Here is a 25,098-nt window from a genome sequence, read left to right as displayed (position 1 = left end):
CAATACACGCAATAAAGCACCAACCATCATATTTGCAGGAATCATCAAAATTGATCTTAATAGGCTGAAACCACACTATTGGTTTCCACAATTTATAGACATCAGCCACCCCATCATTATCATAGGAATCAGAAGATAACACTTTTTTCATTAACAAGAGGATCCAATGTCACACTATTAAGCTAAGAAAGAGGAGTCCACCAATTCCTAACAGAAGAATCACACCATCATCCAACCAAACTAGGTAATTAATTTGACCCAACAACCATCCTAATCAATTTCACAAAACATTAGTTTAAAATATGGTTGAGTTCTTCCACCCTTCCCATAGTCGTTGCAAGATCTGTTAATATTACATCCTTTGTTGAATTCTGAATTCTCCATGCATTGTTAAGAATTCTATTAATATAAGAACTAGAAGAGGGACCCTGCTTCACAGGGGCTGGAATGTAACCGTCAACCCGTTGATCCGTTGACCTAATCTTTGGCCAAAAACTGTTGAATTGGTTAATGATCCATTGACTCGAACGGTCGAATCGTCGACCAATTGACCCGTTCAATATTTTTTGTCATTTTTTTTTTATTTTTTTCATTGGGAACCATCCAAACAACCAGTTTCGTTTTATCCTAATCTCGATCCCTAGCCAAAAATCATTGAATCGATCAACAACCCATTGACCCAAGCGGTTGAACCATTGACCCGTTCAATGGTTTTTTGTCTTTTTTTTTTGTCAGAACAGGCCATCCGTTCGAACCAAACAGTCGAACCGTCAACTAGAAAACCGGTGGCCAGAACAGTTCCATCTTCAGGTCGTATGAGTCACACGATTGAATGACATAACATGTATGGTACTGCTTAATGGACCTCAGACACTCAATTTTTTGTCAGTAATTTTTTTTTTGTCAGAACAGGTCATTCGTTTTTTTTTAATTGGATACCATCCAAGCAACCAGTTCCGTTTTACCCCAATCCTGGTCCCTGACCAAAAACCGTTGAATCAGTCAATGACCCATTGACCCAAGTGGTCAAACCATTAACCTGTTGACCCATTCAATGGTTTTTGACCATTTTTTTATTTCTTTTTTGTTGTCAAAATAGGCCATCTGTTCAAATCGGACGGTCGAACCATCAACCTGAAAACTGATGGTCATAATGGTTCCATTTTCGGGTCGTATGAGTCATACGCTCAAATGACATAACACGTATGGTAATACTTAATGGACCTCACACACTCAATTTTTTGCCTGTAATTTTTGTTGTTAGAAAGGGTTGTTTGTTGAAATCGGACGATTGAACTGTCGACTCGAAAATCGGTGGCCATAATGGTTATGTAATTTTTTGTTGTCGGAACGGACTGCCTGTTCGAACCAAACAGTCGAACCGTCGACCCAAAAACCAATGGCCAAAATGGTTCCATTTTCGGGTCGTATGAGTCACACACTCGAATGACATAACACATATGATACTATTTAATGGACCTCACAAACTCAATTTTTTGCCTATAATTTTTGTTGTCAGAACGGACCATCCATTCGAACCGGATGATCGAATCGTCGACCCAAAAATCGGTGGCCTTAATGCTTCTATAATTTTTTTCTTGTACCTTTTGTTGTGAGAACGGACCATCCGTTCAAATTGGACAGTTGAACCGTCGGTTGTCAGAATGTTATAACAACATTTATCAATAATAGTAAGTAATTATATTATTTAATTAAATAATCATAATGATAGTTTTAATAATATAATTTAGTTATTTTTTTCATATAAAAGTAAATATTAAATTTATGAATAAGATTTATTAACAATACTCATTCAATTAATAATTACCAAAATTAAATTAAATTAATAGTATTTATTAGTTATAGTAATTATAATATTTTATTAAATAATCAATAACAATACTTTTAATAACATTTTTAATTATTTTGAATATAACAATAATTACTAAATTTATGAACAGTATTTATAATTTTAATTTAAAGTAAAATTAAAGTAAATATCTAGTTATTAACAATATTTATAATAATAGTAATTATTAATTATAATCACTAATTATATATTTATTAAATTACTGTAACAATCAGTAATTATTAAATTACAGTAATTAACTATTGTATTAATCAGTAATTACTGTTACTTATAATAGTAATTAATAACAGTAATTAATAACTGTTATAATAATAATAGTAATTTAAATAGGAGTGATTACAGTAATTTATAACAGTAGTTATTGTAATTAATAACAGTAGTTACCCCAAAATAGTAGATATGTCTTGAAATTATTAATAAACTACCAAGACCTAGCATAAAATTACCACTAATTATTGATAAATTATCTTAAATTACCAGAAATGACTTGAAATTATCAAACAACATAACCAAAATAAATTATACCATTATTTATCACAAATTACCAATAATTATAAAAAATCATCATAGTATAGTATAAATTTATAGAAATTAGCACAAATTATCATAAAATAGTAGAAAATATTCAAAAACACAAATAACATAAATAGCATAAAATTATGCCAGGTTGGGCCTAGGTTGGTAAGAGGAAAATTACTAGTAATTTTTAATAATTACTAATAATTTACTAATAAATAATAAAAATAGAATGACAATAATTACAAATAATTAACTAACCCAGTCCCAAGTTTACCAATCCAAGATTAAGTTTGAGTTTGCCAACCCAAGCTTAACCCAACATCTTGGGTTGGGCTTGGGCGTGTTGAGCTTTATAGCGTAATTTCTAAGCAGAATGTACGTGTGTGTGTGTGTGTATATATATATATATATATAGGAGGCCTCAAACCAAACATAACCTGAGTTTAAGTTAGGTTTGAATTTTTTGGCCTAAGCCCAACTTGAAATACAAAAACACAAACCCAACTTACGCAAAAGCTTTGGTTAATCTAGATCTGGCTCAAGTTGGGCGGGCCCATCCAAGCTACACCCCTACCTCATTTTGCCTCAAATTCTTTTGACAAAACCCATCTATCTTAATCTAATGGATAAAATTGCAGCCATATCGTTAGATATTACCCACTCGCTTTAATCGGTCCTAGTTATACAAGCTCTGTTTTGACAAGTGAACCCAACTATATAGGTTCAAACATTCCAACCCTCTACCAACATGATCTCACACCGCACATCTCGTACATAGAGGGTCCCAGTCCCATGGTGAGGTGTGCAGTATTAGATGATGTTGGTAGAGGGTTGGAAGGCATTTTGTTGGCAAAAGATCTCAACTCCTCGAACTAGTTATTTTGTTCCATGTTGGAGCTTTTGCACGACCCAACTTGAGTTCCATTGCCTACATTGTGGTTGCTCCGAATTAGCAACCATTGGTAGAGAAGCTGTTTTAGTATGTTATATATGTGCTTCTTATATCTTGCATCTGTTTAGCATCGTTGTTGTTGCTCCAGAAAATAGCACCACATTAGCGTTATGTAGGAAAAAATGGTGTTCCAGGAAACAATCATCTGTTTGGTACCAAACAAAAAAAGTTGTTGCTCCAGGAAACGTCCTACCTGGAAGCAACGATTTCAAACAAAAAAAAGGCATCATTTTTTGAGAAAGTGGTACTTCCAACCCACACATTAGTAGCATCATTTTCTTTGCATCTGCAGCATCGATGCCAAACATATACCTTATATCTTCTCCAAAGTGGTAGTCTTGACATTATTCAGGATAAAATGAAATGCTTTCACTAAAGGAGAATAAGCTATTTTATATTTAAAGCTCCTTAGTCCTTGTGATTCAATGTTTAAGAGTAGAGAATTCATTGTTTGGAATGTAGAAATCCTCCTTACAATCCTATGGAGAACTCTAACTTTTTTATGCAAAGGATACTTATCTATGGTCCCATTTGGTAATTTTTTTTTCTGCTCATTATGATATTGTTGGAAAGAGTAGTCCAAGATAAGTGGTGAAAGCTAGGAAGATTATTAATATAATAGCCATAAGCAAGGCCTTTCACCGGCGAGATTTCTTTGATCAGTTTTCTCTAGAGGAGTTAAATTTTACATTGGAACCAGGATCGTAATTGAAATAAGTCTATTCCTCCTGTCTATTTGGTTCGGACCAGAATTGGAATTGAATGGAATTGATTTTCATTCTAAAAAGAGGAATATGTTCGGGCCTTATTTCTTCTAGAATTGTCAGAGAAAAAGATGCCCCTCAAAACCATTGAACATGTTGGTTTTAAAAATTATTATATAAAACATTTTAGACTAAGAAATATAAGAAATTTTCCACTTTTTCAAATTAAAAATTATATTTAAAATGTAAAATATTAATATATACCCATGGTTCGGTTGTTCAATTTTGGTTGGTTTACAAATGGTCAAAGTGAAATTGATCCAAGTTGGTCGAATTAGGAAAAATTTGAACCAAAGCCAACCTAAAATACTAGAAAACCGAGCTTCATTAGTTTGATGAATAAACCTAACTGAAATTAATTATTGTTATTTTTGTAATATAAAAAAATATTAAAAGTAGTATATAAAATATGAATAATTATTAATTATTTTAAAAGTTGAAAATATAAAACAATTGTATACTCTTATTTGATTCTATTAGGGTCATTTATTATAACAAATCTTATAGTTTTACATATTTACTTAAACCTACTTTATAGTTTTCATTTTATTAAAACATCCATATATTTTACAATTTATTTACTTAATCAACTTTTCATTAAGGAGTGTTTGTTTTGCCATTAGGCCATGATTTTTTTATTCCAAAAATACCATTAACACTTTTTTTTTACAACAAACAACATTAACCAAATATAGCCAATAAAGTGGTTGCCCGTGTCTTATAAAGGGCAAAAATGACATTTTTAAATTTATATTCTTTTAATTAAATTTATTTAAATGAACATTAGGGTCAACACTGTCATTTTTCAATGTCATCTAATGGAAGATCAATTGCAAATTATAAGTGGTGTTTTGGTAAAATTTGAACTATATGGTAGATTTTAGTAAATCCATGAAACTATAAAAGATATTTTAATTTATTTACTTAATCAACATTTTACTAAATAGTGTTTGTTTTGTCATTATACCTATGATTTTTATTCCAAAAATACTCTTAAATTTTTTTATACAAAAAATAAAATGGATAAAATATCACTAATAAAATGGTTGCCCATTTTTTATTAGGGGCAAAAATAATATTTTTATTTTTATTTTTTAATTAAATTTATTTAAATAAAGATTAGGATCGACATTGTGATTCACCATGAAAGATTAAATTCTTTCCAAATTATAAGCGGTGGCTGTGTGCCGGACGATGTGAACTCGCCCAACTTGGCAAATATACTACAACTTTAACCAAGCCTTCTCAAAACCCTAAAATCCTGCGGCGAGATATTTTTGTACCGTTTTAGTTTTCCACTGTTTCTTCTCCAATGGCGAAGAGAAAGCCCGTTGCGGTAGAAGAGCAAGTCTCATCCGAAGATGAAGAACAGATGAATGTAGAAGAAAATGAACCTTCACAGGAAGAAGATGAAGAAGAGGAAGAGGAGGAAGAAGGAGGAGGAGATGGTGATGAAAAAGTAGAAGGCGTCAATTCTTCATCTGAAGAAGAAGAAGAGGAGTTGGAGGAAAAAAAAGAAGATGACAGCGAAGAAGAAGAGGACGAAGAAGATGAGGGCTCAAAAAGAGAATCTGTGCGGACGCTTCTTGAGCCCTTCGGGAAAGACCAGCTAATCGAAATCCTCAAGGAAGCTGCTCTCAGGGACCGGTCCATTATCTCTCGTATCACCCAGGCCGCCGAGTCCGGCCCCGTCCACCGCAAAATCTTCGTCCACGGCCTCGGCTGGGACGCCACCACCGAAACCCTAGTTTCCGTTTTTAAGCAGTACGGTCAGATCGAGGAATGCAACGTTGTCACCGACAAACTCACCGGGAAGTCCAAGGGCTATGGGTTCGTCCTCTTCAAGACCCGTGCTGGTGCCCGCAAAGCCCTTCAGCAGCCACAGAAGAAGATTGGGAACCGTATGACGGCCTGCCAGCTTGCTTCGTTTGGGCCGATCCCGAGCCACCCGGCTCCTGATGCGACGGGACGGAAGATATTCATCGCAAACGTTGGACCTCATGTGAATCCGGAGAAGCTGCGTGCTTTCTTTTCGAAGTTTGGGGAGATTGAGGAAGGGCCATTGGGGTATGACCGTGTTACTGGGAAGCTTAAGGGTTTCGCCATATTTGTTTATAAGACAACGGAGGGATGTAAGAAAGCTTTGGAAGAACCAGTGAAGGTATTTGAGGGTTGCAAATTGCAGTGTCAGAGGGCAGTGGAAGGTCTACGGGCTAATAGTATTAAAAGTCAGGTGGGAGTTGTTGCTGGGACAGGTGCTGCTTTGCCCCCAAACGATCTTGCTCTCACTTATGCAATGGGATTGAATCCAGGGATGGTCAATCCGAATCTACTGGTGGCTCAAAATCCAGGAATTGGGATTTTGAATCCGGCAGTGGGAACGTCCCTGACTCAGACGGGGTTGTCACCTTCCGTTGCTGGTGGATTATCACCTTCTGTGAACCGGAGTGGGGCGACTCCTCCGTTGGGATTAAGTTCAGCGTATGGTGGGCAAGCAGGGATAAATAGCATAAGCCCTAGTGTAATTGGTAGTTATGGCTCTCAGGCAGCTTTGCAGGGGCTGGGTGCTTACCAAAGTGCACATTTAGGCCAATCCTCTGCAGCGGCAACGAGGTCTCAATCTGGTCTTGGGTCTGTAGGTTCCTTGCCGCCTTACTTCGGACGCTAGGTACTACATCTCTCAGTCTCGGATATATTTCCCTCTACTGACAATTTGATTTGATTTTATTGTACTAATTTTTCTGCTAAATTAATTTGTTTTTTTCCCTTTTCCTTCTTTTATTTACTCTCTCTTTCTCTGTCTAAATTGCTTCTGCTCCAAGTGTGTGTTTTTTAATTTAACGATTAATGCAGTTCCTCTTTACCATACTCCCCCCCCCCCCCCCCCACACACACACACACACACACACACACAAAAAAAAAAAAAAAGAACAATCAATCGTATTGTATTTCCCAACCAAAGAGGCTTATCTATTTGTAGATTGAATCCAAGGGTTCCTGGATAATTAAGGAAATAATGAAAATGGGAATCAAAATTCATCCTCACATTATTACAGGTGCAATTGGATTGATCACATTTGTTCACAGGGAAGAATGTAAGTTCAAACTAAACCAGAGTTAGGGTTCTGGTGCTTGGCTATGAAAAGAATTAGGTAATAAATTGGTAGGATTGCTATTCTGATGTAGCTGGTAGATAGAGATGGCAAGGTCGATGAGTATCCTTGCTTCAAAATCCCATAAAATAAGCTCTGAATCTAGGGGAAATTCACATAATAGTTGCTGTTTTTTCTTTTATTAGCAAAGGACCACCAGAAGAAAATGTATGTACTATGTACCTATCGTATCAAGAGTCCAATACACAAAACATATGCACCTATCATATTTTAATTATTATATTAATTATTTTCTATTTTACTAATTTAACTTTTTTACATTAACAAAAATGTCAACCAAATATATATTTTTTGATCAGCAAAAGAGGATTTTTTTTTTAATTTAATAACAGATTACAAGTACTTTCCAGAGTACAACAATATTGAAAGGTCCCAGAATACAAGGATCATCAACCCTTTGTTTTAACACAGCCAGCTATAGTTTTGCCCAAAATAGAGAAGGCCTATCAACTCCCTGTTTTTCTAGCGTGTCTATCAATCCATTTGCTATCCTTTTAGTCCACCCAAATGTAGATAAGGCCCAACGAAAATTCATATGGGGAAAAAGTGGTAAACAACCAATTCATTTAGTGGTATGGAAGACAATTTGTAAGCTAAAAACCTGTGGTGGTTGGGGTATTAAGAAAGCCTCATGGATGAATGCTGCATGTCAAACCAAGCTAGGGTGGAAAATCTTAACAGAACACACAAATCTATGGGTTCAATTAATAAGAGCCAAATATCTAAAAAGAAAAGATTTTTGGGAAGTCAAGGTGAAAGGAAGCTCATGGGCTTGGAAAGGGGTACTAAGCAACCGAGACATACCAAAACAAGGAATTTATTGGATAGTAGGTATTGGGAGAATGATTAATATATGGACGGATAATTGAATAGTGGGTCACCCAAGCCTGAATCAAGAGGATGGCAATGAAGAGTCAAACAATTATATAGGATAGTAAGGGACCTCATGGATGAATCGGGGAAACACTGGGATGAGAAAAAGATCTGTGACCTCCTTGGACCAACACTGTGAAATAGAATCAAAAGTTCAAAACGATAATTATCCCCTCCAGAGAGAAGGAAGGCTACATGATATGATATCTGAACCCAAGAGGGAAGTTCACAGTCAAATCAACTTACAACATGTTGACTGGAGACATTGAGAATAACAACCAAAATGGAGCGAGAATCTGGCATTTGAAATGCCCACCAAAACTGAAATACTTCATGTACCTCCTACTAAGAGCTTATTGAGAAAAAGAGGAATCAGTGTAGAAGAAGAATGCCAGTATTTGTGGGGAAGTAGAGGATAACCCCCACATATTTTTCGACTGTGATTATTCCAAACAGGTATGGTTACACAGACTCAATCTGATTACACCCTCTTTGTTTTAAGAGGAGAAGTTCTTTGGCTATTCCTTGTTATGTATGTTGGTGATATTGTGGTTATTGGTAGTGCTCCACAAGAAGTTCATAGCCTAGATTAAGGGCTTTGGAGAGTTGAGATATTTTTTTGGGCATTGAAGTGATTAGATCAAAAGAAGTTAACTTCATTTCCTGGAGCAAGTATGTCCTTGATCTTGTCATTGTAATTGGAAAATTTGTGCTCAAACCAAATTCTACTCCTATAGGCTTGAACCACAAAGTCTCAACTAGTGTTGGTGAATTAGTTGATGGCAAGGGAGTGTTCCAGACTTGGGAAGCTATTATACTTTTGTATGGCACAACCCGACATCTCCTATGCTGCAAGTGTAATCAGTTTATGCATGCTTCTAGAGGCACATATGGCTGCAAGCCTGCAGCATAAATGGTGTTATGTTACTTAAAGGGAACACCTAGGAAGGGTGTTCTCTACATCATGTTACTATGCTATGGTGTTGGGAATATTGCTACTTGGAGAAGTAAGAAACAATCAATAATAGTTAGATCTTTAGTAGAGGTAGATTTCAGGGCTATGGCCCATAGCATTTTAAAGTTGTGGCTTAGATCTCTTCTTGAGGAGTTGGGTGTGATTTATAATAGGCCCTTGGTGTTAAATTGTGATCAAGGTTCAAAGTATCGATATGATACGCATTTAGGCCGTATCATATCGGTACTTAGAAACGGCCGATACACACTTTTTTTTTAGTTTTTTTTTAAGTTTGTATTTTTGGGAAGCTTATTAGATGTTTTTTATTATTAAAAAAAGTTGGGGGTTCGAAACACTTGGGAACAAGCATTTCACACCGTATCTTTTTCAAAAGATACGAAACGATACACCCGGGCGCAGGGCGTATCATATCGATACTTTGAACCATGATTGTAGTAATCAAGCGGCCATCAACATTACTCATAATCAAGTTCAACATGATAGGATAAAGCACATTGAGGTGGATAGACATTCTATACGATAAAGAGTGGCTTTATCGTATAGAACCAACTCAGTTCTAGTCCTTAGAGAATGTTGAATGGTTTTCTTTGATCAGAATTTTATGGCTGTTTGGTGGCTGTAATGGCTTCTTGAAGAAATAAGAGAGATATAGGGAGAGAAAGAAGAGAGAAAATACCTGGAATCACTCACAGGGTGCCTAGAATCACTCTTGGGCATGAGAATCACTCACCTTAGTTAGCATTAGCTGAAGAAAACTCAATAAACTTCATTGTCTTTGTGTAAAACGTCCATACATATTTATACACTCTAAACTCATAATAATCCTATGAGTCAAACTGTTAGACTCATAGTCTTAGGGGTCAAACTGTTAGATTCAATAATCCTAGTAGGACTCAAATTAAGCTGTCACCCCATAGAAAAATGCAAAATGACAAAAATACCCCTACTGTCCAAAAATATAGAAATACATTCTCCCATGGTTAAAAAAATCGTACTCGAGTTTTGAAGAACTTGAGGATGAAAAGTTGATATTTCCTCAATTGCAAAAGGAGTAGGACTTCCCACAACTACATGCTTGGACTATAGAGTAGAAGCCACACAGAACTAAAAAGGATTTTGAAAGAAATGTATTTTTGAAACACTGCTTTCCATAACCATCTTTGTTAAATCATCAATAGCATTAGTTTCTTGAACATTTAATTCATCAACCAGCCATTGTGATGAATCTTCCCCTTGCTTATCCAAACGCTCAACTGCAACATCTGGAACTTTTCCTTCAACCTCTAGATTAGGAATCACCATCTCTATGTGTTCTTCTATCCTTGGTTCTTCAACAAACTCTTGGACTCCTTCCATTGTTGATGTTGGTAGAACTTGTGCTATTGCTGGTTGTAATTCTTGAATTAGTTCTAGTTGAACTTGTAAGGTAAAGTCACTTACTTACTTACTAGGATCTGCTACAATCAGCACATTTGTATCTTGCACCTGAATTTTTTTAACTTGCTCCACTTCTATTTCTTCTTGATCATTAACCTCAAGCTGATCATGGGTGTTGGAAACTTTAGCAGTTTCTGTTTGTTTTTGACCTGCATCCTCTTGATTTTTAATATCTACAACTTCTATAGCTTGATATTTTTCTTACTTCTCTTCATCCACAACTTTATCTCTAGGATAGGCATCAACATTCAAGGAACCATCTACTTTCTTTTCAACTCTGTATCTTCTTCCCATTGACTTCAAGTTCTTTGTTGTAACTTGCTGTTTCTTCTTTTGCTTGAAATTAGTTAACTCCATATATGTATCATGGAAATCTAGTGGGATGCACTTTTCTTGCAAACACCTCTTCATCTCAGCCCATGTACTAATTGGATCATTGCCTCTATTTTCTAGTCCTTGCTCAAGAGTTCTCCACAAACTTTTAGCATGACCTGTCATCTTCATGCACACAAATATAATCCTTTATTTGTCAAACATATAATGCCAATCAAAATATTCTTCTAGTTCAGCAACCCAATCAAAGAATGTTTGTGGATCATCATCTCCTTTGAAATCTGGTATTTCCCTTTCTCTTCTAACATGTTTGGAAACATTACTCCCGTAGCTAACACTATTAAATCTGTTTTCTTCCCACCATCTTCTCAAATAAGTCAACCAAAGAATCGGTCACTTTGTTAGAACATAGTGAATAAAAATTAACTCTGATACCAAACTGATGTAGGACCAGCGCAGTTCTAGTCCTTAGAGAATGTTGAATGGTCTTCTTTGATCAGAATTTTATGGCTCTTTGGTGGCTGTAATGGCATGTTGAAGGAATAAGAGAGATAATAGGGAGAGAAACAAGAGAGAAAATATCTAGAATTATTCATAGGGTGTGTAGAATCACTCTAGGGCTTGGGAATCACCACCATAGTTACCATTAGCTGATGAAAATTAAATAAACTTCATTGCCTTTGTGTAAAACATTCATACATATTTATGGACTCTAAACTCATAATAATCCTATGAGTCAAACTGTTAGACTCATAATAGTCTTAGGAGTCAAATTGTTAGACTCAATATTTCTAGTAGGATTCAAACTAAGCTGTCATATCCTATTTCAATTCAAAGAAGACTCAATAACTCTAATCCCACTTATGCAATGACTCTGAAATTTTAAACATAAATAAACTATAACTAGACAAATTAAACCTTATCATTAGACCCCATAGAAAATTTCAAAGTGACAAAAATAACCTACTGTCCAAAAATACAGAAATACACAAAATTGCATAAAATTCCAATTTTGACTCTTCAGCTCCTGCATCAAAAGAACAATTAGCAGATATCATAACTAAAGGTGTTCCAAAGGCAATCAACAACACTATGTAAGCAAGCTGGGTAGAATTGGCATCTATACTTAGCTTGAGAGGGAGTGTAGAGATATTAGGTTGAATGGGCCTTTGTTTTCTTTCTTTTTATCAGATCCATTTCTAGCTTAGTGGGCCTCACTGATATGGGCAAACTATTATTTATTCTTTATGTTTTGAGTTAGTTGCTCTATGAAGGGTATCTTTGTAATTATCCCTCTAATTGAGATTAGAACTAATAAAAGATAATTAGGGGACTGGAGAGGATTGATTAACTCCCTTCTCCATCTCCCTCTTCTACTTCCTTTCTTCTCTTGCTGTGGACTTATCTTCCCCCATTCTTTTCCTCATTTGTATCAGTTATTGTTTGATTTGTTTCTTCTCACAAACCTCTGCTGTTGAAGGTGGGAGAATTACAAGCAAAGGCTGTGCTATTTAGGTTAGACATGATGTATTTTGAGGTGAGGGGCTTTCTGAGAAGCTAGAAGAATGTTGGCAATCTTTCAGTTCACAAGGAGACCCATTCCAAAAATTCTACCGGAAACTGAAGCATCTAAATATCATATCGAACTTTGGAGTAAGGAGGAATTTGGATCTTTGCAAAAACGATTAGAGACCTTGATGCAAAAGAGGAAGAATTAGCTTTTTCATCTGAGGAGAAACAACAGAAGGAAATAGTTAGAGACAAATATGGCCACTGGCTTACATGGAAGAGATCACTTGGGGACAATGGTCAAGAACTCTCTGGTTCCAAGCGAATGAGTGAAATGGCATAGTTGGATGAAGGAGTGCATACTTAACCCCTTTTTTTTGATACTTATAAATCGCTCTTCGAAGGGTCTCTTTGAAGCTTGGAGGGGTCTTTGCTAGCGAGATCCCGTCTCCTTTATTTATTATCATAGTCCATTATGTTGCTCCAGTTTGCAGATGATTCTCTTCTCTTAAGCCAAATCACAGAGATCTGCTGTTTTTACGGTCTCTCATCTGTTTTGAGGCTATTTTAAAATAGATTTATAGAAGTTTGAGTTGTTGCCGATTTGTGAGGTTCCAAATATTTCAGAATTGGCAGCCACTTTAGTTGTAGAACATGGTCTCTTCCAACCAAATCTCTCGAGTTGCCATTGGATGCAAACTACAGCTCCAAGGACATCTGGACCCCCATTTAGAACATATGAACGGGAAGCTTGGCTGGTTATGGAAGGGCCATCTCCTCTCCAAAGGCAGTAAGCTTATTTTGATTCATAATGCCTTATCAAACCTCCCAATTTACTATTTCTTCCCCTTTTGTCCTCCGGCAGAGGTTTTAGCTACATTTTGTAGCATGGGACCAACTACAAAGCATGTCTTCCCAAATCTAAAGGGGTGTATTGGTTTAAGCCCCTCCCCTATTACATGAATTTTGCATTGTTGGCCAAGTGGATATGGCGTTTTGGCTTGGAAAGGGGAGCTTTGTGGATATAGTTATACAAAGTAAATATGGGGAGGAAGAACTGAATCAGATTACAAATCCCGTCTCTGAACCCCTATGGGACAAGTTGCTGGAAGGACAAAGTCTGGAGTCTTTTTCTCAGTGGTGTTCTTTTAAAGTTGGCATTGGTGATAAGATCCATTTATGGAAAGATGTTTGGTGTGGTCCCTCACCCTTGGCTTCTGTCTCCCCACACATTTATCAGCTGGCCAGTGATTAAGATGCCACAGTTTTTGAGATGCTATGAGTTTTTGGGTGGTCAGGTGGTTTGGAGTCCAAGCCTTGGAAGAAATGTTCGGGATTGGGAGCTTGAGGAGTTGAGCTTATTCTTTCAGCAACTCACTTCTATTTCTCCAAATCCAAATGAGAGTTACAGAAGATCGTGGCTTGGAAATACTGCTGGGGTCTTCACAGTAAAATCTTTCTCACTTCTTATTTCATCTCATCAAGTTCCTGAAATTTCCTGGAAGTGGATTTTGGGAAACAGGTGTCCCTTCCAATGTTTGTTTGGCCTGCTATCTTGAATAAGATACAAACTATTGCTTATCTGATAGCCAGAGGACTTGGTCAATCGTTTCTGCCTTTGCTAGGCCAGTTGAGAACCTGTCAACCATCTCCTACTTCATTGCCCCCTTCTCCCTTGCCGTGTGGTTTTTCTGCAGCGTATGAGCAAGGAATAGGTCATTCCTAATGATATCCAATCCTTGTTTTCTGCTTGGCCCGTACCTGTTGGAAACTTGGGGGGTGGGGGGCAGTCAGATTTTCACGGGGAAGGCCTCATGTGGAAGCAGTGATTGATAGAGTGGAAGGACTGATGCAAGTGATGTCCATCAAATAGTTCCAAGGCCTCTCTTATTCTCTTGTTTGTGATCATTGGAGACAAATAGTTGGGCTTCCTCTGTTTTGAGAACTTCTTGTATATGATCTATATTGATCATATTGATCATCTTTACTGTATAGCATATATTTTGACCATCTCGTACTTCATTATCTTTTAGCTTTCAAAAAGATAATTATATCTTTTTGACCATCTCCTACTGTATAGCATATATTGCTTGACCATCTCCTACCTGTTGATCATCTTTCTCTCTTGAGGGGTTTTTTGCACCTAGCAGGAGCTTCTCCCATTATCAATACAATTATATCTTTTACCTTTCAAAAATCTATTACTTTTATTGAAGATCTCATTAGCTGAAGTTCCTGATTCAATTTGTTTTTAGATTTGAATTTTTGTGGTAATATAACTGGGGGTAGTCATGGTTGTCTTTGAAGTCTTTCAATGTGACAAGTTTTCAAGGTTTGTTTCAATTACATTCTAATTATATTCATTCCTTTAGCATATATATATATATATATATATGTGTGTGTGTTCAATTTCAGGGTCTTGGTCATATGTTCACATATCTTGGTAAATTTGCATTGACAGCTTGTTTATTTTTGTCTTCTCTTTTCTTGGCATGTGCATTGTGAATTCCCATTCATGGCATACCATTTTTTTTGCCATGTTACAAGCACCTAAACCCAAACCGTTCTCCCCCCAAATTTGTGCTGAAGTGCAGGGTGAAAATTAGCTTACAAGTCTTTTGCTCATTATGTTTGGTGGAGTTGATGATGCCTGGGAAATAATGCATAGACAGAGGCTCTTTTTTATTTATTTTGATGGATAAAATAGCATAAACAAATGCTTGAAATCTCAACAGTGCCAATTTTTGGTGGCGGACCTGTTAATCTGTTATTAGATGGGGCCTATTCAATGGTAGGTTCAGATCTCAAGGTTCAAAATACCGACATGTATGACACCAAAAAATTGGGTACCGTGCGTATTGATTGGATAATATACTTTTTTTTTTCAAGTTTTTCAGCCTGATAATTGAAAGATAGGCTGATGAAGTATTCAAAACCCCCAACTCTCCGTATTTTGTGTGCCGGTGGCCTTTGAAGCTGATATCATACACCGCATATTATATCGATACTTCGATACTTGCGTGATCTGTATATCCAACACATTGTGTCAGGCTGCAATAATGAATCATGTATACTAGACCCAATGGAATCTCTATAAATAAATAAACAAAAAAAAATTTAAGATTTTGGCCATTTCAGCCTCTTGATGTTTTTCAATTCGAGCATCTTACCTCTATTCTGACATAAGTAAACCTTTCATGGTTCAATCTAATTTCCCTCGTCTTTGTTTTGTTGGATAACAGGTTACAGTGGAAATAAGTTACATACCGAAGAGGAGCACAAATGTACTTAAAATTCATGCAAGGGGCTTTTTTGGAAAATATGTTGTGATGATTGAACGTGTTAAAACGAGTGTTTTTGGGTAAATTACATATTGGTACCTTGTAGTTTGGGGGTATTGATAGGTACCTTGAAATTTCAATTTACACTTGAGTACCTTGAACTCTCAGACTTATAAAAAATAGACATTTGGGTCTATTTCTGTTAATTCACACTATGGTATATGGTAAAATTACCAAAATGCTCATTTTTAAATTATCAAAATTGAAAAACTGAAAATAACCAAAACAGCGTTGATAATAAGTTGGATAGTCTTGGACCTGAGTATCACTGTTGCTCACTCTAATCCCTGTAAAGAAGTAGAAACGAGTCCAACGAAAAGCTCTTTACCGGTGAGGGTAGCAATCTAGAGAATGTCGGAAAAGAACATGTAGTTGTTTATAATATTGATCAAAGTATTGATATCGGGTATTGTATTGGGCAAGTTGGATATGGATATGAGTATGCTTTGGAAATGAATATGTCTATCGAAGGGCTAGGGCTGGCCAGCTCCTTAGAGACATAGAATCTGCAATTGGATTGAATCGTTATGCTGGAATTCTAACGGAATCAACACCTACTGCCGCTGCTCTATTGAGTGATGGATATGGTCCCCAATGTTCATTTGGCACTCTTTCTTCCGTTGAAGGCGTGCCTGGAAGGGCCAACGAACTTGTATTGGAACTCCTTCTAATGACCTATGCATTCTGTTATCATTTCCAGTTGGACGATCTGTTAATCCTGAAGAAACTAACTGATTCTATTTTTGAGGGCGCCTTGAAGCTTCAAAAGATTCAAGCAAGAAAACGAATGTGCTGATGCGCTGTGCGTCAATGCTCAAGGTTGCTTCGGCAGCGGGCGCCGCAAGCGCTGCAAAGCCGAAGCAGCAAGAAAGTCGGATGCACGTTGACGTGCGAAAGCCGTTGCGCGGTAGCGCAGCCGAGCAACGGCTTTCGAGTTAACATATTGAGCAATGCTTTAAAAACCATCTAATCCAAATGAATGGTACATTTCAATTTAAAATAATAAAAAATAATTAAAATAAAAATTCAAAAATCATTGTGCAGGTTGAATGGATTGACCGTTCAATAGATTTGGTGAGCATGTAGTTAATCAATCCAATATTTTTTTGGTAAAGGAACAATTCAGGGGTGAAACGAGACCGGTTTCTTGGACGGTTTTGGGGCTGAACGGTGTCTTTCTGGGACAATAATGGTTAAAAAACCAAGATCAGGAGTACAGAGGGCCATATCCAAGAGTTCTCAAATTAGATGCAGTACGATCTTTTTAAATTCTCCCTCCATTTTTATTAGAACTAGAGAATATAGAAGACCCTGCACCCGGATCATTGGTAAGAGACCACACAATTAGATGAGGGAGCCACAGCCAGCCAATCTATTCGTCCATTAGAGCTAACAATATCAAAATCATACTGAGAAAAATTGACAAACGATTTTAGTAGATTTATGTTCATTAAGCTTTGTTACTTGGAGATGCTCTTTTCTTTGAATCTGGATCATCTGCCTATAAAACACGTTCCAATACCCTACCAACATACATGATCCGACACCACACAACTCATACATGATATATGCCCCACTTTTATGGTGGGTCCCAGTCTTATAATAAAATGTGAGGTGTCACATTAGGTTGGTAGGGTGTTGGAGCGTGTTTTGTTGGCAGGAGATCTAACATTCTAAGTTTCTAACTCTTGAAATTAGAATAACCAGATAGATGTGTAGTAATCTGGATATCATCATGCGCAGATAGGCCCATTTGTTCGTCCACATCAGGTGTAAGCTTTTCTCCGCTTTGAAACTAGTATTTGTTCATAGAAGTCCATGGGCTGGGATTCCTCAGGTATGGGCCCATTGGCTACCGCTATTGGGATGAGTTTGGATCTGCTGATCACTTATTGCTGGCCCATTGAACCATTGGCTCCGTTGGAATGCCATTATGGCCACCACTGATAACTAGTGATAAAGATGACGATGTCTTTCCTTTCCGGACAGAGTCCAAGAATCTTGTTTATATTAGGCGTCAGAGCTTTCTACTTATCTTCATCATTTTGTGATCCTCGGATTGATTGTTCTAGTTCTTTGATCGAACACATCTTGCAAACATGGATCAATCCCCCACATAAATAATAAAAAGGGAAAACTTCCACCATGCGCCTACAACAATTCAAAACTTCCAACATCCCACCTAAGCATCACTAGCCCCCTTTTGTATCGGCATCAATTCCTCCAAGTTTCCCCTATCGAAAACGAGTCTAGATCTCCTGCCCACGTCTACTCACAACACACTACTCCCTGTGAATTCGAAACATCTCTCCCTGCATAATATTATGCAGACGATGAGATGTTCTCCATGTATGACTGTGATAAATGTGGACAGGAGATCCAGACTCATCGAAAACATGCTAAGTATTCATAGTCATATTGAAAATTGATCATAATCACCTAGTTGTTCAACGGTGTACTTTACGTCCTTCACTAAAAATCGAATCTCTGTACAAAAATTAACCTTGAGTCAGCTGATAAATTCGCTCCATCCTTCAACTTCCTTGTTGGTCGCTTCACATGGCTCACTGATCATAGACCAAGGATGTGGATCCAAAGGTCAATCCTATCAAGCTTGTAAGAATAATGAGGCTGTTTATTTTAGTTTAGCCCTCTTCACAATGACATAATCATCATTGAAGATCAACGGGCGTCTTATGTACACATCATCTCGTTTTGTTTTACTAGGAAACTTAACATGGTAGAAATCATCATAAAAATCAATTAGAGACTACATTCTTATCCAGTTCAGGTCTCTTACCCACACCTACCCATGCCTCATTATAGCTGTACATTAAGAATATCTCCTGTATTTGAATGTTACCATTTATGGGGACATCGATGTTCCTAATGTACAATTGTGTCATATGGGTAGCATTCTCGTGGGCAGGAGATCTGAATTCATTCTCATCTCTTAGACCCCGGCTTTTCAACAAGGCTTCTCACACCACTTTCAGGCAATAAGGCTCATAAGAGAGAATCCAAAAGATGAGAATCCTGTCACAATCTTGAATATGGCTGTATCTCTTTCCTTAGTTGCAGAGCATAATGGTTGGGAACTTAGGACCTGTTTGGTTCATAGGAATAAGAGTCTGGAATTGGAATTAGAATGGATCATTCTGTCCAATTCCAACTGTTTGGTTTGGTGGAATCGAAATTTCATTCCCATTCCCATTCTTGATGAAATGGCATTTCTCCATTTAAGAGAATAGCCATTTCCTCTCCCTCCCCCCCAACCGATTCCATTTTCCATTTTGATTCATGTCTTAACTAAATAGATTATGGGGAATAAATCATTCGACTTGATTCTGATGGATTTTGATTTCGATTCCAATTTCAATTTTGACTGTTAACCAAATGGACCCGATGTTCTTCAATCCAATTTATGAGAACAATACCAGAAGTGTTATCTAACCATTCTAAACTGACGCAGCGTGGAAGCAATGAGAACCGGAGTTGGCTATGCAAGCATCGGGCGTCCGCTAGCACCTAGCGAAAAACACCGATTTCTCTAGGAGAGAGAAAAATGTAGCGAAAATAGGAAGAAGAGAACTTGAAGAAATTCTGAAAATCTCAAGTATGAATTGATTAATAATTCTAGGAAATAGCAGTATTTATAATACATTGAGAAATTATAAAAGAACTAGGAAAAGAAATTAGATTTGATCTAAACATCTCAAACTTGTAGATAGGATCGAACTCTTCTTGACTGGATCTCCCCCGTCCGATCTCCCTTGATCTTATCCATGCATGAATCTTGGATTATGTAGAATTCTTGAATTCTTGATGAGTCTTGGATTCTTTGGATTCTTGATGAGTCTTGGATTCTTTGAATTCTTGAATTCTTGATGAGTCTTGGATTCTTTGAATTCTTGAATTCTTGATGAGTCTTGAATTCTTGAATTCTTGATGGATCTTGAACTCTTGAATTTTGATAATTCTTGAATTCTTGAATTATCTTGGACTCTTGGCCTTATCCTAGGAGCTGCCGCCCCTAGGGGTGAGATGGGCCTTGGGATGGGCTTCCATCATTCTCCCCCACTTGGAGAGAACTTGACCCCGAGTCGTGACGAGGATAGGCAAGTGTTATCTCTGGCAGGTACCGGTGAAGGTCAGCAACATTGAAGGTCTTGGATATGCCCATATGATCTGGTAGGTCCACTATATAGGCATTGTCATTAATCTTCTTCACAATCTTGTATGGGCCATACTTCCGAGGCTTCAACTTGTTGTAGGTACCTACGGGAATTCTTTCCTTCCTTAAGAAGACCATAACCTCATCACCTACATCAAACACTTGAGGTCGGCGGTGTTTGTCTGCGGCCATCTTGTACTTGGCGTTGGATTGCTCTAGCTTTTGCTTCACGGCGTCTTGGATGGACCGGATTTGTTCTGCCATCTGTTCTACTGAGATACTGGCGCTGGGTACCTTGGGTAGTTTCACTAAATCCAGTGCATGGTTAGGGACCTTCATGTACACGATGGAGAATGGGGATCTGCCTGTAGAACTATGCACTGCATTGTTATAGGCGAACTCAGCCTGGGCTATGGCGAAATCCCACTGTTTCGGTCGTTCCCGGCATATGCTGCGAATTAAATTCCCTAAGGTTCAATTTACCACTTCTGTTTGTCCATCTGTCTGTGGATGGGATGTACTGCTGAAATTAAGTGATGAATCGAACAACCTCCATAGGGTCATCCAAAAGTGACTAAGGAACCGTGTGTCACGATCTGAAGTGATGGTCTTGGGTACCCCATGTAAGCAAACAATCTCCCTGAAAAATAATTTGGTTGTTGCGGATGCATCTGCAGTTTTCTTGCATGGGAGGAAGTTGGCCATTTTTGAGAACCTATCAACCACCACGAAGACGGAGTCCATGTTCCTCTGGGTCTTTGGCAAGCCGAGAACAAAATCCATGGACAAGTCTTCCCATATAGCAGTAGGAACGGGTAGGGGCATGTAGAGACCTGTGTTTTGGGTTTGTCCCTTAGTTGTCTGACAAACATAGCACCTGCTTACGATGGTAGACACGTCCCTTCTCAATTTCGGCCAGTAATATCGCCCCTTAACAGCTTCTATTGTTTTGTCCCTTCCCAAGTGTCCTGTTAGTCCACCCCCATGCAAATCCCTGATGATCTTTTCGCGGAGGGAGGTGCAAGGGATACACAGCTGTTCCCCTTTCATAAGGAACCCGTCATAAATAAAGAAGTCTTCCGCTGGCTGCTTATTCACACATTTCTCCCATACCTGTTGGAAGTCTTCATCTCGGGCATATAAGTCTTTTAGGCACTCAAAACCCACGATCTCAACGCTGAGGGCCTTGATGAGAGCTACACGCCTACTAAGTGCATCAACCACTTTATTTTGCTGCCCTGTCTTATACACAATTTTATATGGGAATTTGTTTAGGAAAGCAGGCCATCTGGCATGTAAATCACTTCTTAATTGCTTTTGCCCACTAAGATATTTTAGGGCCTGGTGGTCAGTATAGAGAACTAATTCTTTTGCAACATGTTTTCAAGGCTCTTATCATAGCATAAAACCCATTGTCATAAGTAGACCACTTTCTCCTGGCTTCGCATAATTTTTCACTAAAGAAGGCAATGGGTCTTTTCTCTTGGGACAATATAGCCCCTATGCCAACTCCACTGACGTCACATTCAATTTCAAATAATTTATTGAAATCAGGTAAGGCAAGAACAGGAGCAGTACATAACTTTTCTTTTATGAGAGCAAAACTTTGCTCCTGTTCTTCTCCCCATTGAAATTTCCCTTTTTCAAGCATTCAGTAATGGGAGCCATGATACTACTAAAATTCTTAATAAAACGCCTATAGAAGGTTGCCAACCCATGAAATCGCCTGACATCTGTGACAGTGGATGGGGTCGGCCACTCTCTAATGGCTTTCACCTTTTCCTCATCTACTTTCACACCATCCTTGTTTATAATAAATCCCAGGAATAATAAATTATCATTCATAAAGATGCATTTTTTCAAATTAGCATATAATTTATTTTTCCTCAATGTTTTCAAGACCTCCCTAATATGTCCCACATGCTCAGTGATAGATTTGCTGTATATCAAAATATCATCAAAATAGACTACCACAAATTTACCAATAAAGGGGCGCAATACCTGGTTCATCAGTCTCATGAAAGTGCTAGGTGCGTTGGTTAGTCCAAAGGGCATGACCAACCATTCGAACAAGCCATCTCTAGTCTTGAAGGCTGTCTTCCATTCATCTTCGGGACGGATCCTGATTTGATGATATCCACTCATGAGATCTATTTTTGAGAAAACTACAGCTCCACTTAGTTGGTCCAGCATGTTGTCCAGCCTAGGAATGGGAAATTTATACCCAATGTCGTCCAGCATGTCGTCATTCTTAGGTGTTAATAAGGCAGGTACTGCACAAGGACTCATGCTGATTTGAATGTGTCCATTTTTCAATAATTATTCTACATTTTCTCGTAAAATTTCATTCTCCTTAGGACTCATCCTGTAATGTGGGAGGTTAGGTAAACTAGCACCTGAAACAAAATCAATATGGTGCTGTATATCTCTCATGGGAGAGAGTTCATTTGGTAACTCCTCTGGAACTACATCATTAAATTCATCCAGTAGTCCCTGTATTTCAGCTGGAATTGTATTTTCATCATTAACATCTTCTCATTTTACTACTAACAAATGTATCTCATGAGTATCCTTACATTCTTTAACAAATTCAGCATGATGATGGGTGATGGTAAGGAAATTTTTTTCATGTGCCTTTGGAGTATTTGTAACATTTTTTTCTGCAATGGGTAACAAAGTATAGCGTGTACATTCTTTTTCAAGTTGGTAGGTATTCTTCCTACCCATGTGCCTTGCATCTGTATCAAATTGCCAAGGCCTCCCTAACAAAATATGGCAAGCATCCATATCTATAATATCACAATATACTTCATCATGGTACTTACCAATTGAAAAAGGTACCTTGCAGCATTCTTCCACTCGTACGCCGCCTCCTTCCTTGATCCACCCAATTGTGTATGGGTTGGGATGTTTTTCAGGAATCAACTGTAATTATTGGATGACATCCCTGCAAATAATATTTTCTTGACTACCACTGTCAATAATTAAATTAAATAATTTTCCCTTGACAGTACATCTGGTACGAAATAATCTGTGCCGTTGAGAAGTATCCTTATTTTTCTTGGACAACATTAATTTTCTTACCACACAAGTATACTCCTCATGTTCATATGGACCCTCTTCATCCTCCCCATCAGGTCCACAATATACCTCTTCCTCAATATCTTATTCCTCTTCCCTTTCTACCATATTAACTGCCTTCCTCTTGGGACAGTCACTGGATCTATGTCCAACCTCATTACATTTAAAACATTTAATAGGAGCAGGCCTTGCATAAGGGTTACTGGGTTTAGGAGGGTTGGAAGGATTACCTCGAGTATGTCCTCCTGTAGTAGCCTTACCGGCATTACTTGTACTTGCCGGGTGAGAAGGTTGTGCCGCTGGAACTGACTTGTTCCTGTCGACAGTTGCCGGTCTGTTGTCGCTCCCGCTGTACCTGCGATAATTATCACTGCGTGCCTTGTCCTGGAACAGTAATTCTGCTTTCAAGGCTAGGTTCCTTGCTTCCTGCACACTAAGAACCATCTGTACACCAATTTTATCTCTGATAGACGGTCTTAAACCGCTTAGATAACGGGCTGCCTGCTGGTTATCACTTTCAGATAATTGATTTCTTTCAGCAAATCTCAAAAATTCAGATGTATATTCATTAACACTACAAGGACCCTGCGCACACATCTGATAAAATTCAAACATATATTGTTCATAGTCAGGAGGTAAAAATCTACCTCTAATTAATTGTTTCATGCGCCTCCAGGTTCGAACATGACCCCTTCCTTCTCTCATCCGGGTCTCTCTCATCCGTTCCCACCAAACAGATGCACTTCCCTTTAATCGGAAAGCTACTAATTTTACCCTTCGTTCCTCTGGTATTTTCCATGTAATCAAGAACCTATCGACTTCTGTGATCCAATCCAGAAGTCCCTCTATACCAAGATCTCCACTAAAAGTAGGAATATCTATCTTGAGTTTAAATTCATCATTATTCCTACGGGGGTTGAAATTACCTTGATTGTGCAAATTTCTATCGTTTCTGTCGTTGCCGGGAAGAATTGGAGCACCACCAAATTCAAAATCATCATCACTGTCGTCGTCAAGAACTGGACGTCGAGACGCAGTAGCGACGGATGGTCTGTCGTGGTCGTCGCCTGCGATCTGCTGTGGATTTTCCTGGATTCGTGGGACAACCTCCCGTAACAAGGTTTGCAATTGTTCAGTCACCTCTGCCAACTGCTGTTCGATGTTACGTGTGGCTGTACGCTGCTCTTCGATTGCTCTCCAAACAGCTGGGAACCCCTGATCTCCGTCACGGGGTGGATTGCGACTGGTACCATCTGGGTTGGACATGACTGGGCGAATTCCCTGCTCTGATACCACCTGACGCAGCGTGGAGGCAATGAGAACCGGAGCTGGCTATGCAAGCACCGGGCGTCCGCTAGCACCTAGCGAAAAACACCGATTTCTCTAGGAGAGAGAAAAATGTAGCAAAAATAGGAAGAAGAGAACTTGAAGAAATTCTGAAAATCTTAAGTATGAATTGATTAATAATTCTAGGAAATAGCAGTATTTATAATACATTGAGAAATTATAAAAGAACTAGGAAAAGAAATTAGATTTGATCTAAACATCTCAAACTTGTAGATAGGATCGAATTCTTCTTGACTGGATCTCCCCCGTCCGATCTCCCTTGATCTTATCCATGCATGAATCTTAGATTATCTAGAATTCTTGAATTCTTGATGAGTCTTGGATTCTTTGGATTCTTGATGAATCTTGGATTCTTTGAATTCTTGAATTCTTGATGAGTCTTGAATTCTTGAATTCTTGATGGATGTTGAAATCTTGAATTTTGATAATTCTTGAATTCTTGAATTATCTTGGACTCTTGGCCTTATCCTAGGAGCTGCCGCTCCTAGGGGTGAGATGGGCCTTGGGATGGGCCTCCATCATAAACCAAATGGATAACTGTGATAATTGATTGTAGAAGATAGTAAAGATTGAGGGGGGAGGTGGAACTCACACATACGGCGAGAGGGAGACTCCCATATGGTGAGAGGGAGATCTCAACTTCTAATCCTATTTTATATAATCATTTCATTGACAAACCAATGCGATAAGATCTTGTAAGGAGAAGGCTTTGAGCTTGCACATTTTACCCTTTGATTATTGCTATTTTT

The 25,098-nt window shown here is 38.0% G+C and overlaps 1 pseudogene across 2 annotated transcripts; it reads left to right on the top strand.

Annotated features, from left to right (window-relative positions):
* Positions 1–5,246: 5,246 nt before the first annotated feature.
* LOC148845697 (UBP1-associated protein 2B pseudogene) lies at positions 5,247–15,893 on the top strand (annotated as a pseudogene). 2 transcript variants are annotated; one of them, XR_016101998.1, is made up of 2 exons: positions 5,247–6,773; positions 15,649–15,893. The product of XR_016101998.1 is annotated as a UBP1-associated protein 2B pseudogene, transcript variant X1 (transcript). The 2 variants fall into 2 exon arrangements; XR_016101999.1 differs by lacking the exon at positions 15,649–15,893 and adding an exon at positions 15,001–15,341.
* Positions 15,894–25,098: the final 9,205 nt, after the last annotated feature.

The sequence above is a fragment of the Nelumbo lutea genome, chromosome 7 (genome assembly GCF_056320005.1).
Source record: "Nelumbo lutea isolate HS-2025 chromosome 7, American lotus-T2T, whole genome shotgun sequence".
Taxonomy (NCBI): domain Eukaryota; kingdom Viridiplantae; phylum Streptophyta; class Magnoliopsida; order Proteales; family Nelumbonaceae; genus Nelumbo; species Nelumbo lutea.
The sequence above is the reverse complement of the archived record's forward strand: the minus strand, read 5'-3'. Positions and strand labels throughout refer to the sequence as shown.